The sequence below is a fragment of the Quercus robur genome, chromosome 4 (assembly GCF_932294415.1).
Source record: "Quercus robur chromosome 4, dhQueRobu3.1, whole genome shotgun sequence".
NCBI lineage: Eukaryota > Viridiplantae > Streptophyta > Magnoliopsida > Fagales > Fagaceae > Quercus > Quercus robur.
The window spans coordinates 81,419,645-81,435,138 of record NC_065537.1 but is presented as its reverse complement, the minus strand read 5'-3'; the positions used below and the strand labels follow the sequence as shown (position 1 = coordinate 81,435,138).

Below are 15,494 nucleotides of genomic sequence, written 5' to 3'. Positions count from 1 at the left end.
TTGAACCAAAGATGCATATCTAACGTTGGTTTAAATAGGCTTATTTGATGCATTTTTTATTTGTTAAATTGGGTTTGGATTTAGGTCCAACGTTTCAATGTATTGGATTCAACACAAATAAGAACAATTTTTATTTATTGAATTTAAATAAAGTATTATATGTTTGATTTTTTTTTTTTTTAAAAAGACAAAACATAAATAATTAATGATATGGAGGATGTTGCTAATTTAAATGTTGAATAAAATAGGATGAGAAGAAAAAATAGTAAAAATGAAATGTATAGCGATAAACACCAAATTATTTTAGTTATGCTCTGTAATAAAATAACATTATTTTATATACTATTTTTATAATGCAATAGGATAATATTTGACAATCAATGAGAATAAAAAAGATAACAATATAAAACTCAAAACTAAATCGTATCAACTCAAAGGAGAATTCTAAAGAATACAAAAGTTCATCAACCAAAAGTAGAGTTGCAAGAAAAAAAAAAAAATATATATATATATATATAGAGAGAGAGAGAGAGAGAGAGAGAGAGAGAGAGAGAACCTTTTGTGTGTGAAAAAATAGAAAATCATGTATGGAATGAGAGAGGGAATAACAAATTTATAATACGAGGATAAGAATAAAAAGAGTAAAAAATAAGGCAAAACTACATTGTTAGTCCTTGAAATTTATCTTATGAGCACAATTAGTCTCTTAAGTTTCAAGTGTGCGCTATTGGTCTCTTAAATTTGAAAAATTAATAGTATTAGTCCTTCTATTAGATTCCATTAATAATATTGCTTAGAAGACAAAAGTTTGGTGTTCACTCGATCAGCTTCACTGTACACAGTTACAAATTTTGGTCTAATGATCAGTTGAGCTAATATAAGAAAATATTTACAAGTTTGGACCAAACTCAACATTATTCGAACTATTCGCAAACCCATGCAATGCATGGGAATAAATAATTATTTTATATTGTAATATAATGTATAATTTTTTCTCTAAAATTTTTTGAAGATAATTTGTTCTTTCTTAAAATTAAAAAATTTCTATTCAGTCCAATTAGGTTTACTTCATTCCAATTCGGTCTACTCAGTCAATTTCAATCCCCCTTCAGTCCATTTTAGACTAATTGGGTCTTAAATTGATTCTTTTTGTTGGTTTTCTTTTCAAGTTTAGCTGCAATAAAAAAATAATAAAAAAAAACTTTATTTTTGGGTTGAAAAGTATGAAATTTATTATATTTGGGCTAAAATCTTTAGTTTTGAGTTAAAAAGAAAAACTAAAATAGACATTAGAAATTAGAATTATGAACCTAAAAATGCAATAAAAATGATAAATATTCAAACGTTTAATTCGGTCCATATTGGTTCTATTTGGTCCATTTTGTCATCTTCGGTCCAATTTGGTCCCATTCAGTCCTATTTAGTCCACTCTGCCCACTAAAATTCTATTCGGTCCATTAGGTCTTATTCAGTCCACTTCGGTCTAATTTGGTCCATCTAGTCCACATTGTCTCTATTTTGTCCACATTAGTCCTATTTTGTCCACTTTGGTCAACTGCGGTCCACTCAGTTGACATTGGCTCTTTGTGGTCCACATTGGTTCTATTTGGTCCATTATATCCACTTTGATCCATGTCGGTCCTATTCAAACCATTTTGTCCATTTTGTCCACTTTGGTTCTATTCGGTCTATTATGTCCACTTCCGTCCTACTCAATCCATAGTTCTCCTATTCGGTCCAGTATGTATACCTCGGTCCTATTCGGTCCAATGTGGTCCCATTAGGTCAATTTTTTCTACTTCGGTCTTATTCAGTAATATTAGGTCCTATTCGGTCCTATTTAGTCCTTATGTCCACTAATGTTCTATTCAGTCTAATTCGGCACATTCGGTCTTATTCAATCTATTTAATCCACATTGGCCCTATTCGGTCCACATTAGTCCTATTTTGTCCACTTCGGTCTAATTTGGTCCACTCAGTCCATATTGACTCTATTCGTTCCATATTAGTCCTATTCAATCCATTCTGTCCACTTTGATCCACTTCAGTTTGATTCGGGCCATTTAGTCCATTTTGTCCACTTTGGTTCTATTTGGTCCATTCTGTCCACTTTGGTTCTATTCAGTCTACTTTACTCCTATTCGGTCCACTTTGGTCCAGTATGTTCACTTGGTCCTATTAGGTCCAATTTGATCCCATTCGGTCCATTTTGTCCAATTGGGTCCTATTCCGTCCATTCTTTCTAATTCGGTCCTATTTGATCCACCTTGTTCCTGTTGTTGATGTAACACAAATTATATTTACTGTCACATTAAATTACTTTTATTTTGTTAATAAAATTAGTAGTTCTATAACATTTTTTTTGCAATGACTTTTGGGCCCTCAAATTTTGCCATTGGCCCATTACATTGTAGTGATATTTTGCATGGGCCTGAAGGCTAGAATAGCCCTCCAATAAATGATAGAAAAACAAAATAACAAATTATAAATTTATAATAATCCATGAATTCGACACTATTATTTGCAACATATAAATATCGTGGTACTCACCTGGTTCCTGTGGTTCATCAGATCTTAAACTACAAAGTTCATGGTAGCTAGAATTGTTGATTTGTTATAAACTTTCTTTTAGTTCTTTTGTAGAGCTATATATTATCCAATGATTTGTTGTGACAATAAACACTGATTTGGTGTTTGATTGGGTTGGATCATTAGGTGTTAGTGCCTCATCTTATCATTTTCTTTGACATATTGAACCAAAGATGCATATCTAACGTTGGTTTAAATAGGCTTATTTGTTGCATTTTTTATTTGTTAAATTGGGTTTGGATTTAGGTCCAATGTTTCAATGTATTGGATTCAACACAAATAAGAACAATTTTTATTTATTGAATTTAAATAAAGTATTATATGTTTAATTTTTTTTTAAAAAAAAGACAAAACATAAATAATTAATGATATGGAGGATGTTCCTAAATTTAAATGTTGAATAAAATAAGATGACAAGAAAAAAATAGTAAAAATGAAATGTATAGCGATAAACACCAAATTATTTTAGTTATGCTCTGTAATAAAATAACATTTGTAGGGACACAAAATCTTCAACGGCCCAGCGACGATGTTGGGCTTGCACGCGGAAGGTCCCTCACAATAGTATTTGTAGAGAGTGGGCTTGAAATGCCAGCGTTGGATCACAGGAGGACGTTTCGAGCCGGACTTTAGGTGAGCCGATATGAGAAAGAGCTTTGGGCTGGATATTCAGGCCCATCAATCTTGTATCTAGGAGGATTTGTCTCCTCGGATCATGTCCGAGGAGCGATGGTGTTGTCCTCGGTTACCCGTCGGCAGGTTTTTAGGTGTTGTCCGGCGTATATTCTTCAGGCATTCTCTTTCATCAAGTCTTTTTTCAGAAGCTAGATGGGAGCGTCCCCTTTTTTGGTCACATAACATTCTCTTTTATACTAGCCTACGTTCGTTGTCCTTCGTCCACGTGTAGGGTCGATCTCTCCTGGACAGATATCTGTCCCATCAGTCTAGTCCAAAAATTGCTGGAGATGATCCATAAAGCCTAAGATCCCGGCTCTGTTAGGGGCAGTGTCATGTCAGGGAAGGGTATTAAAGACAACTTCCCCAGGATATTTTCTGATCTTTCTAGCGTACTCGTGTTTCATTCCTATCCCTGAGATTTTGGGCCTGCCGAGGACGAAACCGTCCTCGGCTATGTCTTCGGGCTATTTTTATGTTTCCTAGTTTCGAGCTTGGACCCTGGCCTCCTTCAGTTTAAGACCGGTGGGCTTCCTATAAGCGTGTGGGCCGGACCCATAAATTATTGGACCCCACATTAGCCCCTCAAAATCCTGCTGTCCAACATCATGGTAGGACAGGTGGATTTTGATGATGTCAAGCCCTTATTGCCGTTCACTTTCTTCGGATCTTGATCAACTCTGGCGACTCTTCCCCTCCACAAGGAACGCACCGGTCTACGAGCCGTTTTTTCCTGGATTTACGCACGTTGCCGTTATGCTGCGTGGTTATCTGCAGCGTGTCTTTAATGCCTTCCCATTTACGAGGCTTCCCAGATGCGACGGTTACTGATGGTGTGGGAGAACGAAGCGGCGCGTTATACTCTGGATTCCCCTGGGGATCTGAGTGCGTTGCATACCCCCTTCTTCATTCCCTATATAAAGAGAGAAGAATGAGGGTGACCCTCTCATATCTGAATCCCTCACGTTTTTCTCAGAATCCACTTCCTCCATCCGGTTACTCCCTATTCCATAATACTTCTCTCATAGTAATCCACCATGAACAAATCCTTCTTTTCCCAGAAATACCATGTCCTGATAAAACTTGAGATGGCTCGGTCGGGGCAAGGATGGCGGAGGCTTAAGATTTGCCTCCCCATTCTTTTAGCCAAAATCCGAAGCAGGGACTCGTCACACCCCATTTTCTGGTGTGACTGAGTCGAAAACCTCCCTTGTCATCTCCATCCGCTCTCTCATGAGCATACCTAATATGGCTCCCCTTCTCCCTCTTTTGCTCCTTTTACTTTCTTTTCATTGCTTCCCTCTTCTTCTCCTCCTTCCCGCTCATGTCCTCCATCTTCTTTTTCCCTTGCATTCTTCAGTGACAAGAGCTTGCTGAAGTGCTTCCATGTCTTCTAATTCTTCTTCCTTCTCCTTCATTATTTTTGTATAAGGATCTTCTCCTGATATGAACAGTTCTGAGGCATAGATTTCAGAGAGACTTTGAAGGCGAGTTCAGAAGACACTTGATGGTTTACTTATTTGTGTTACGGATGTTGTTACTGTTTTAGCAGCTCAATTTTTTTGTATAGGCTTGTTTAAGCCCTTCCTTGTATGTTGTAACAATTTTTCATATTAATAAAAGTGATTGTTACTCTATTTCGTATGTCTTGTCTATATATTTTAACAAATGTGAAAGCGCTGCTCGGCATAATAGTATAGCATTTGAATCAATAATAACTAAGGCCAAGGTAATCGTTCCTAAAAAGATGCCACGATAACTTTAACAAAATTATTATTCAACATGGCAATCCGACCAGTGAGGAATGAGACTTATCTTAAAATTGGCCGTGATGTGTATTAAATGCTTCGATAAGATGTGAGAAGTAGCTATCCGAGGACGTGTTACCCACCGGATGAATGGCCTCTTTAGGTTGACGATCATTAGGTTGTTCTGCTGTTTTCATGATACGCGAGACTTAACCCTTTCCAGTATTTAAGCCGAGAAATTTCTTCATTCGGGCAGTTGATTTCCCAATCAGCCTGAGTCCGAGGACTTTGCAAAACCTGGGTTTTGTTCAAGACTTATGCGTTTTATCTTATGTACTTAACTTTTTCCCTTTAGGCTTGAGTCCGAGACTTGGGTCTTTATCGGTACTAGGTTTTCCCTTTTAGCTTGGATCCGAGGACCATGCAAGCCTTAGGTTCTGTCCGGGACCAATGTCTGCATTAGTACTTGGTCTTCCCTTTCAGCTTGAGTCCGAGGACCATGCAAGCCTTAGGTTCTGTCCGAGACCGATGTCTGCATTAGTACTTGGTTTTCCCTTTTAGCTTGAGTCCGAGGACCATGCAAGCCTTAGGTTCTGTCCAAGACCAATGTCTGCACCAGTACTTGGTTTTCCCTTTTAGCTTGAGTCCGAGGACCATGCAAGCCTTAGGTTCTGTCCGGGACCAATGTCTGCATTAGTACTTGGTCTTCCCTTTCAGCTTGAGTCCGAGGACCATGCAAGCCTTAGGTTCTGTCCGAGACAGATGTCTGCATTAGTACTTGGTTTTCCCTTTTAGCTTGAGTCCGAGGACCATGCAAGCCTTAGGTTCTGTCCAAGACCAATGTCTGCACCAGTACTTGGTTTTCCCTTTTAGCTTGAGTCCGAGGACCATGCAAGCCTTAGGTTCTGTCCGAGACCAATGTCTGCATTAGTACTTGGTTTTCCCTTTTAGCTTGAGTCCGAGGACCATGCAAGCCTTAGGTTCTGTCCAAGACTTTGAGTTCAGATTTTCCCTTCCATTGAGCATTTCCCGAGGTGCCAAACAGGGTATCCATGGGCCTTCACGCAAAGCGGGCCTGGGTCGCGAATTCAATGAGCCCGCGGATTAAGAGATATTTCTGCAACCTCTGGCCATGCAGTACTTTTCTGACGCCCCAAAGATCGAGGCGCGCCTTTACGAGGCTCCTTCAGTCTTTTGGCTGCAGTTGACGTTGGAAGTTGAGCCAAGACCACTTTGTCTGTAGCACTCATTGGGACGCCGCGTGAGTTGACTGCCACTATCTTGTCTTTTCAAATAAATAGGAGGGAGAGAGGGTTACTTTATATATACACCCAGCCTTTTAGTTTTCTCCCGCATCACGCTTCCCATACCCGGAGCTCTCCTTTCTTGGCATAACATGTCGAAAGCGAGGGTTGGGAAGAAAGAACTTCCTCCGCCGCAGGAGCGCCATGTCTTCATGAGGCTTATAACAGTAAGGTATGGGCACAGGAAGCACAAGTTCAGGAGAGTACTCCATCTCCACCGAGGGGGAAAGGAATCTTCCCCTCTTTTAGTCAAAATTCGAAGTAGGTTCTGTCCATGCCAGAGTTTTGGTGCGGCAGAAGAAGGGTTTTCCTCCATCAGCGCCTCTGCTTTGCGGTAGGCGTATATTTAGAGAAAGCCCCACCACCTCCAACTCCCTGCACCTTTTCTTCGACGGTGTCAGGTTCAAGTTGGGTCTTTTTGGCTGCCTGAGTTATGGGCAGGTAAGGGTGCGGGGGAAGAATAAGGTTTCGGGGCTGTAGCCAACCTTTCCTCCGACATACCTCCTCGGCTTTCTCCAGCTTTCTTGTATTTTTCTTTTTTTTTTTTTTTTTTTTTTTTTTCTTGTGTAGTAAGCTCTGACGTAGGCTGACTCCAGCTTTTCGTTTGTACACTGTACTATTTCTTCATCGTAATAAAAATGGAAATTGATTTACATGTTTTAAGCGTTGATCTAGTGGGCCACACAACTTTGTGAACGAATGTGCTCTATGTATGTGTTGCTTTGAGAATATTTGTGATAAAGCTACTTTGAAGTATAATCTAATCAACTCTCATCTGACAGCACTATCAGGCATTATATCGATAACTTGTAATAAATCAAACTTAAGAAACTAACCGGGATATCAGTTGGATATTCTGTGATAAGCGCGTGAATATCGTCCAAGGCTGATGATTTATAAATATTCCATCCGAGCAATCGACTGGGAGTTAGGGAACTCCGATGGCGCCTTTGTGTACTTGGTTTCCCCATAGGCTTGGGTCCGAGGACCATGCAAGGCCTTGGTTCTGTCCAAAACTTGTATGATTCCTTCTAAGTAGTTGGTTTCCCCAGAGGCTTGGGTCCGGGGACCATGCAAGGCCTTGGTTCTGTCCATTACTTGTAAGATCTCTTTTTTGTACTTGGTTTCCCCACAGGCTTGGGTCCGAGGACCATGCAAGGCCTTGGTTCTGTCCATTACTTGTAAGATCTCTTTTTTGTACTTGGTTTCCCCACAGGCTTGGGTCCGAGGACCATGCAAGGCCTTGGTTCTGTCCATTACTTGGAAGATCTCTTTTTTGTACTTGGTTTCCCCACAGGCTTGGGTCCGAGGACCATGCAAGGCCTTGGTTCTGTCCATTACTTGTAAGATCTCTTTTTTGTACTTGGTTTCCCCACAGGCTTGGGTCCGAGGACCATGCAACGCCTTGGTTCTGTCCATTACTTGTAAGATCTCTTTTTTGTACTTGGTTTCCCCACAGGCTTGGGTCCGAGGACCATGCAACGCCTTGGTTCTGTCCATTACTTGTAAGATCTCTTTTTTGTACTTGGTTTCCCCACAGGCTTGGGTCCGAGGACCATGCAAGGCCTTGGTTCTGTCCATTACTTGTAAGATCTCTTTTTTGTACTTGGTTTCCCCACAGGCTTGGGTCCGAGGACCATGCAAGGCCTTGGTTCTGTCCATTACTTGTAAGATCTCTTTTTTGTACTTGGTTTCCCCACAGGCTTGGGTCCGAGGACCATGCAAGGCCTTGGTTCTGTCCATTACTTGTTGGAGATCAGCCCCTAGACCATGGCGGGGGGATGTGGCCTGAAGCCGGAAGCCCCTAGAGCTGTCCGCGCTGTTGACACTGCAGGGCGTAGCCCCTAGCAAAAATTCGGGTCGGAGCAACGACGGCATGTCGCCGGAGATGGAGGGAATCCCACAAACCTCAGCTAGCTAGAGAGTTGACTCAAACACCTCCCACGCCAACGCGCAAGCTTTCCCACAGACGGCGCCAATTGTAGGGACACAAAATCTTCAACGGCTCAGCGACGATGTTGGGCTTGCACGCGGAAGGTCCCTCACAATAGTATTTGTAGAGAGTGGGCTTGAAAGGCCAGCGTTGGATCACAGGAGGACGTTTCGAGCCGGACTTTAGGTGAGCCGATATGAGAAAGAGCTTTGGGCTGGATATTCAGGCCCATCAATCTTGTATCTAGGAGGATTTGTCTCCTCGGATCATGTCCGAGGAGCGATGGTGTTGTCCTCGGTTACCCGTCGGCAGGTTTTTAGGTGTTGTCCGGCGTATATTCTCCAGGCATTCTCTTTCATCAAGTCTTTTTTCAGAAGCTAGATGGGAGCGTCCCCTTTTTTGGTCACATAACATTCTCTTTTATACTAGCCTACGTTCGTTGTCCTTCGTCCACGTGTAGGGTCGATCTCTCCTGGACAGATATCTGTCCCATCAGTCTAGTCCAAAAATTGCTGGAGATGATCCATAAAGCCTAAGATCCCGGCTCTGTTAGGGGCAGTGTCATGTCAGGGAAGGGTATTAAAGACAACTTCCCCAGGATATTTTCTGATCTTTCTAGCGTACTCGTGTTTCATTCCTATCCCTGAGATTTTGGGCCTGCCGAGGACGAAACTGTCCTCGGCTATGTCTTCGGGCTATTTTTATGTTTCCTAGTTTCGAGCTTGGGCCCTGGCCTCCTTCAGTTTAAGACCGGTGGGCTTCCTATAAGCGTGTGGGCCGGACCCATAAATTATTGGACCCCACAACATTATTTTATATACTATTTTTATAATGCAATAGGATAATATTTGACAATCAATGAGAATAAAAAAGATAACAATATAAAACTCAAAACTAAATCGTATCAACTCAAAGGAGAATTCTAAAGAATACAAAAGTTCATCAACCAAAAGTAGAGATGCAAGAAAAAAAAAAAAAAAAATATATATATATATATATATAGAGAGAGAGACAGAGAGAGAGAGAGAGAGAGAGAGAACCTTTTGTGTGTGAAAAAATAGAAAATTATGTATGGAATGAGAGAGGGAATAACAAATTTATAATACGAGGATAAGAATAAAAAGAGTAAAAAATAAGGCAAAACTACATTGTTAGTCTTTGAAGTTTATCTTATGAGCGCAATTAGTCCCTTAAGTTTCGAGTATGCGCTATTGGTCTCTTAAATTTGAAAAATTAATAGTATTAGATTCCATTAATAGTATTGCTTAGATGGCTAGCGGAAAAGTAATTAATCGTGTTTTTAATGACATGGCATTTTCTTAATGAAAAAATTAACAAAAATGATCTTATACGTAAGAAACAAACTGACCCTGTCAAAACCCCATTCAGCCATTCCCCATCTAATTCTGAGATGCACGAGAGAGAGAAGGTGGCCTAGTCCTAGATGCCGCTGTGATGCTGCCTCCCTCCACTGAAAATGGTGACCTCTTGCCTCACGCTTCCTCCAAGCGACAGCCACGGCCACGGTAGCCTCCTCCTTCACGCCGCTTGCACAGCCTTGCCGGTCCTTCATCCTCCCATCTCCGGCCAACCCATCTTAGGTATTACGCTTTTTCCTCTCTGCAACCCAGTTAAGCGCAATATGTATGGCCATGTATGAATTTTTTGACTCCTTAAAAAAAAAAATTGAATTTTTTGTTTTTGTGTTCGTGTCAGATTGGACACTTTTGTGACTAAGTGCATACAAGTTAATATTTCCCCCCCTTTTTTTTGAAATTATGAATTTGTCATATTATTTTATACAATGTGCTGTGTAGCTTAGAAAATTTTATTTTAGAATAAATCCATACACATTAGAACCGCATTTCAGTAATGGTGAACCCTTTATGAATTCATACCACAGGAGGAGATGAACGACATACTGTTTATGTTTAAATCCGTTTTGATAAACTCATAAAAGAAGGTTTGGCATTTTTTTTGGGTTGTTTTGCTTGGTGGGAAAGTTGAGGAAATTGAAAATAACAGAATTTTTATACTTTGCACATAAGCTACTTGTATTGCGACCAAAAAAAAAAAAAAAAAAAAAAAAACCCAATTACTTTAAGATGAACAATTCAGAGAAAACAATTTGGTGCTACTCTTCTGGTTATTGCTTCTTCAAAGTATTTCCAACAATACAAAATATGAACATAATCTGTCTTTCCACCAGCCCTTGCAACCCACACAAAAACAAAACATGTACAACGGCGGTAGCTACGTCAATTGTATACTAGTTTTAAGATGGTGGCAAATGCTTACATTAGTAAAAGAGTATCATATGAAACCCTTTAATTACACAATATACATTCCCAAAACCATATGTTATATTAAGCAATAAGCATTGAATGCTTAAATATCATCATGAATTCTAGTATTCCTTTTCCCCTTTCTGCCCTGCACTAGGGGCAGAGGGCACTCTATATTTATATTTTCAGAAAAAACATGTTAGTCAGAGCAGTAAAAAACAACCTGTGAGTGATTGTCTCATATGAAAACGACATATTTATAGTTGTTAATGAACTAAAATGAAAGTATAATGCATTTCAGTTTAGGAAAGGAGATGTCACAACAAAAAGTAAGCCATCACTTCAATGTCAAGTAGCACAGACTGGTGGAGTATATCGAAGTCAACCAGCACCTCAGGTTATTATTTTTTTTGTAAGTAACAACAAAATTGCCTTCATTGTTTTTACTAGATTAATATTTTTGCGCACTTTCTCAGGTTAGAGACACAAAGAGTTACAAGAAGTTACAGCTTTGGAGTGTTAGCAGAAATAATGGCTGTTGCAAGACATCCAAAAGAATTACAAAATCTTATATGAATGCACAAGAGCATAAATGAATAAGATTGCTTGTGAATTAATGTGCAAAAGTGAAGGCCCTTATGGAGATAAATGTGTATTTGAAGTGGATGGAATACTTATATATTTTTTGTTATTTTTGAAACAATTCGAGGGTTACCACTGTTTGGAACAAATTTTTTGTTATTGTCTGACACTGTTTGAGGATTACTACTATTTGGAACATTTTGAATGGTGGAATTTAATGATGCTTGTTGAAACCTTGTCAAATGATGCAATTGGCTAGTCTCTCTTTTAAAATTATATTGCTATGTTGTTGAAGCTTGAAGGCAAAATCAACATAACACTCTAAAAAAGGCAAAGTAGTGGACCTTTTGGAGACTTTAGTACTGAATCTTATGTGTAGCCATTGTGCTATGCTTTTGCATAAGTTGACGTCACCCTAATTAACATTAAGCTAGGTACAATAACATGGATGTGAAAAATTTTCCATTAGCTTTGATAGATTAAATGCAGGTGGAGACAATGGTACTAGACTACCAGTGAAGCTACTCCATATGCCGACTCCATGTCAATAACATTGCATGATTTAAGTATTTCAGTTTGACGCCTCACACTTTTCCATCCTCCAATTGACAATAAGAATTTGTTTACATTGTATAATAAAATTACTTTTTTTTTTTAATTTATTTATTGAAAAAAATAATAATCCAGTAGACAATACATAATTAATTTGAGATGAACCAGATAAATGAGCAACACTTTATTTATAAGACATTATTATTAAACCTTCTCACTTGTAAAATTCCTATGAAGAACAACTTTAAAAATCCATATCTTCAAGCCTTGTAAACTACTCCAAAATAATTTTTTGTCTTCTTCTACAGACCTCTTCCCCCATAGCCTGATAGCAACAATCCTGGCTTAGCTGCACGACATATACCAATCCGGGTATCCATGTCCTTCCTCTCCACATCAAGCTGTAAAGTCATGGAAGCATAATTAAAATTCAATTCAAGAACTGAGTAATATATTGGTCTTAAAGGTTAACAAAGTAAGACGAGTCACAAGACATATTACCTTGGGGGACTTTCTCACCAAACTTCATTTGGCTTTAGCTCCTTGTAGATGCCCATTAGGTTAAGTTAATTTTTAGCCTCTTCCATTTCTTGTTCTTGCAATTTGTTGATTATTTCCAGGAGCTCTTTCGTGTAATCAATGGTGTCTCCGTGAATAGATGTTCTGTCCATCTGCTAACATTCACATTATTCTATTTAATCTTAAAACGTCATTGTTTTAATACTACTGCTCACTTTAAGCTAATTAATACTCACATAAGCTAAAACAATGACCAACTTGTATTAACTTGTATGCACTTAGCCACAAAAGTGTCCAACCTGACACGAACCCAAACACAAAAAATTCAAACATTTTTATTTAGGAATCAAAAAATTCATACATGGCCCTACATATTGCGCTTAACCGGGTTGCAGAGAGGAAAAAGCGTAATAACTTAGATGGGTTGGCCGGAGATATGAGGAGGAAGGACCGGCAAGGCTGTGCAAGCGGCGTGAAGGAGAAGGCCACCGTGGCCGTGGCTGTTGCTTAGATGAAGCGTGAGGCAGTAGGTCACCATTTTCAGCAGAGGGAGGCGGCATCGCAGCGGCATCTAGGGCTAGGCCACCTTCTCTCTCTCGTGCATTTAGAGTCAGATGGGGGAATGGCTAAATGGGGTTTCGATTTGGAACCTATATTAATTTTGGAATTAGGGTCAGTTTGTTTCTTACGTGTAAGATCATTTTTGTTAATTTTTTCCTTCAGAAAATACCACATCATTAAAAACATGACTAATCACTTTTCCATTAGCCACCTAAGAAATATGACTAACGGCATCTAACAGAAGGACTAATACTATTCATTTTTAAAACCTAAGAGACCAATAACACATACTTGAAACCTGATGGACTAATTACACTCACAAGAGAAACTTTAAGGACCGACAATGTGGTTTTGCCAAAAAATAAAGGAAGATAAAGGGGTAGAAAAATAATGATATTAAGTTAGAGAGTAGTGGAAATATGAAAAGTTAAAATGGAATTGAAAATTTAATAATAAATAAGAATAGTTAAAAATAAGATAAATATGATATTTTGATTGTAATATAATAGAGTTTTTAATTCACTTTAAATGATAAAAAAATCATATAAAAAATTGGGGAAAAAAAATAATGACATAGCTGCTAATATGGCTTAATTGGAGCGTAGCAATAATAAATACTACGCTTCAATTTTTAGATATGTATAGATTAGACTCAAGGCCATAATTCATTAACAAGTAATAATCTATTAAATCTTACGAGAAAGGCTAGATAAGCAAGCTAAAGAAAGCTTTTGGTGTCATGCACACTTAACTTCTCCATCAACACCTATAGGATAAGAATTTACATTTTCTAGCACCAGCAACTCCCTGTACATGTGGGATTGCTTACCCGAGTGCACACCTAATCAACTTTTTATGTCAAGCATTAAAAAAAAAAAAGTTAAAATAAAAGAACAAGTGACATGTTAGATGTATTATAAAATTTTAGTACCATCTTACAAACTGATGTATCAAGCTTTTAATTAATTAATTGTCACGTCCCAACGTATCGGACCTTATTTTTCAAATATATATTCTTATATCAAACACATTTTTCTTTCAAGTGTTGTACTTCAAACTTCTGAGCATCACTAAAGCTGAGTCTCGTGCTTTGTGAGATTGTAGTTTGTGGGATCACAGGAGTGTACCTGCCTGCCTCAGTTGAAATTGTGTGGCACAGATCTTCCATGCCATTATTGCTCTCAACTGCTTGAGTTGAGAAGAGGCCCAAAAGAGAGAGTATAGGCAAATTATCACGTATGCTTCAGAGCTAAGGCAGCATATTATTCTTTACTCTTTAGAATGTGACATAGACATTAGAATAGTCGGTGGACTGGTTGAGCACATGAGCTCGTTAAAGAAAGTAACAGGGGCCACTAGTTCACTACACAACCAAATCAGTAAGAGTAAGAGTGTGAATTTGACCCGTGGAGCTTGTAATGAACTAACCAAAAGCTTGTAGTTTTTGGTACTTTGATAATGTGATTATTTGGATAGACCCATCTTTTGTGGGTGCTCTACACACAAAAATCCTTATGAATTTGATGTTTTTCGTAATGGTTGTAGACTTCCTTTAAATATGTAACGTTACATCAATAATATTTTCGCAACAAATCTTAGGTTGCAAACTGCAATTGATAAGTAAAAAAGTGATATCAACGGTGAGCCTAGATTAGAATCAATTATAATCAATAACTTAGAACTTGTTGTGAAAATATTGTGGACATAAAATTACTCTTAAAAATTAATCTTAATTCAAGTTTAGAGGAGAAATATCTATCACATATGTAACGACTTAAGGAAAAGCGCTAGTCATATCTGGGCTATACCTCAAAAAGACTAGTCACAATTGAAACTCCTTGTAGTTGTTAATAAAACCCAGATTTACCTAGTAAATACCTGCTGTGGGACTCATCACACACCCACACATATCACACAATCAATTAATCAATTTGGATCATCACAATTTCCCCCACTTAAATCCCTAACGTCTTCGTTAGGGCCCACTTTGTGGGGTAGTGTCTTCGAGCCCACACAAGGTTACCGAACCAGCTCTGATACCATATATAACAACCTAAGAAAAACCGCTAGCCACATTTGCACTATACCTCAAAAGGACTAGTCGCAATTGAAGCTCCTTACAGTTATTAATAAAGCCCATATCTACCCAGTAAATACCCAATGTGAGACTCATCACACACCCACACACATCACACAATCAATCAAATTGGGGCATTACAATCTCCCCCATTTAAATCCCTAACGTCCTCGTTAGGGCCCACTTGGTGGGTAGTGTCTCTAAGCCCGCACGGAATTACTGGGCTGGCTTTGATACCATATGTAACAACCCATGGAAAAGCGCTAGTCACATCTGCGCTATACCTCAAAAGGACTAGTCGCAATTGAGGCTCATGGCAGTTGTTAATAAAGTCCAGATCTATCTGGTAAATACCCGATGTGAGACTTATCACACATCCACACACATCACACAATCAATCAAATTGGGACATCACAATCTCCCCCACTTAAATCCCTAATGTCCTTGTTTGGACCCACTTTGTGGGTAGTGTCTTTGAGCCCACACAGGGTTACCGGATGGGCTCTAATACCATCTGTAACGGCTCCGCCCCAACTGTGTAGATATTGTCCGCTTTGAGGTCCATGTCTCTCACGATTTTGTTCTCCTTCAAAGCACACAGTAATGGGGGAAAAGGACTCTACATATTAAAGGAAGGTCACTCCTTATAAGCACATTCCCATGTGCTTC

At 38.9% G+C, this 15,494-nt stretch overlaps 2 long non-coding RNA genes across 2 annotated transcripts; one reads left to right on the top strand and one right to left on the bottom strand.

The window, feature by feature from the left end:
- The first annotated feature begins 9,634 nt into the window (after positions 1-9,634).
- LOC126724317 (uncharacterized) lies at positions 9,635-11,334 on the top strand. Its single transcript, XR_007654916.1, has 3 exons — positions 9,635-9,850; positions 10,836-10,931; positions 11,011-11,334. It is a non-coding gene; the product is annotated as an uncharacterized LOC126724317 (long non-coding RNA).
- A 503-nt stretch (positions 11,335-11,837) lies between these two features.
- Positions 11,838-12,338, bottom strand: LOC126724328 (uncharacterized). The gene is made up of 2 exons (XR_007654928.1): positions 12,170-12,338; positions 11,838-12,069 (listed from the first exon to the last, which is right to left on the bottom strand). It is a non-coding gene; the product is annotated as an uncharacterized LOC126724328 (long non-coding RNA).
- Positions 12,339-15,494: the final 3,156 nt, after the last annotated feature.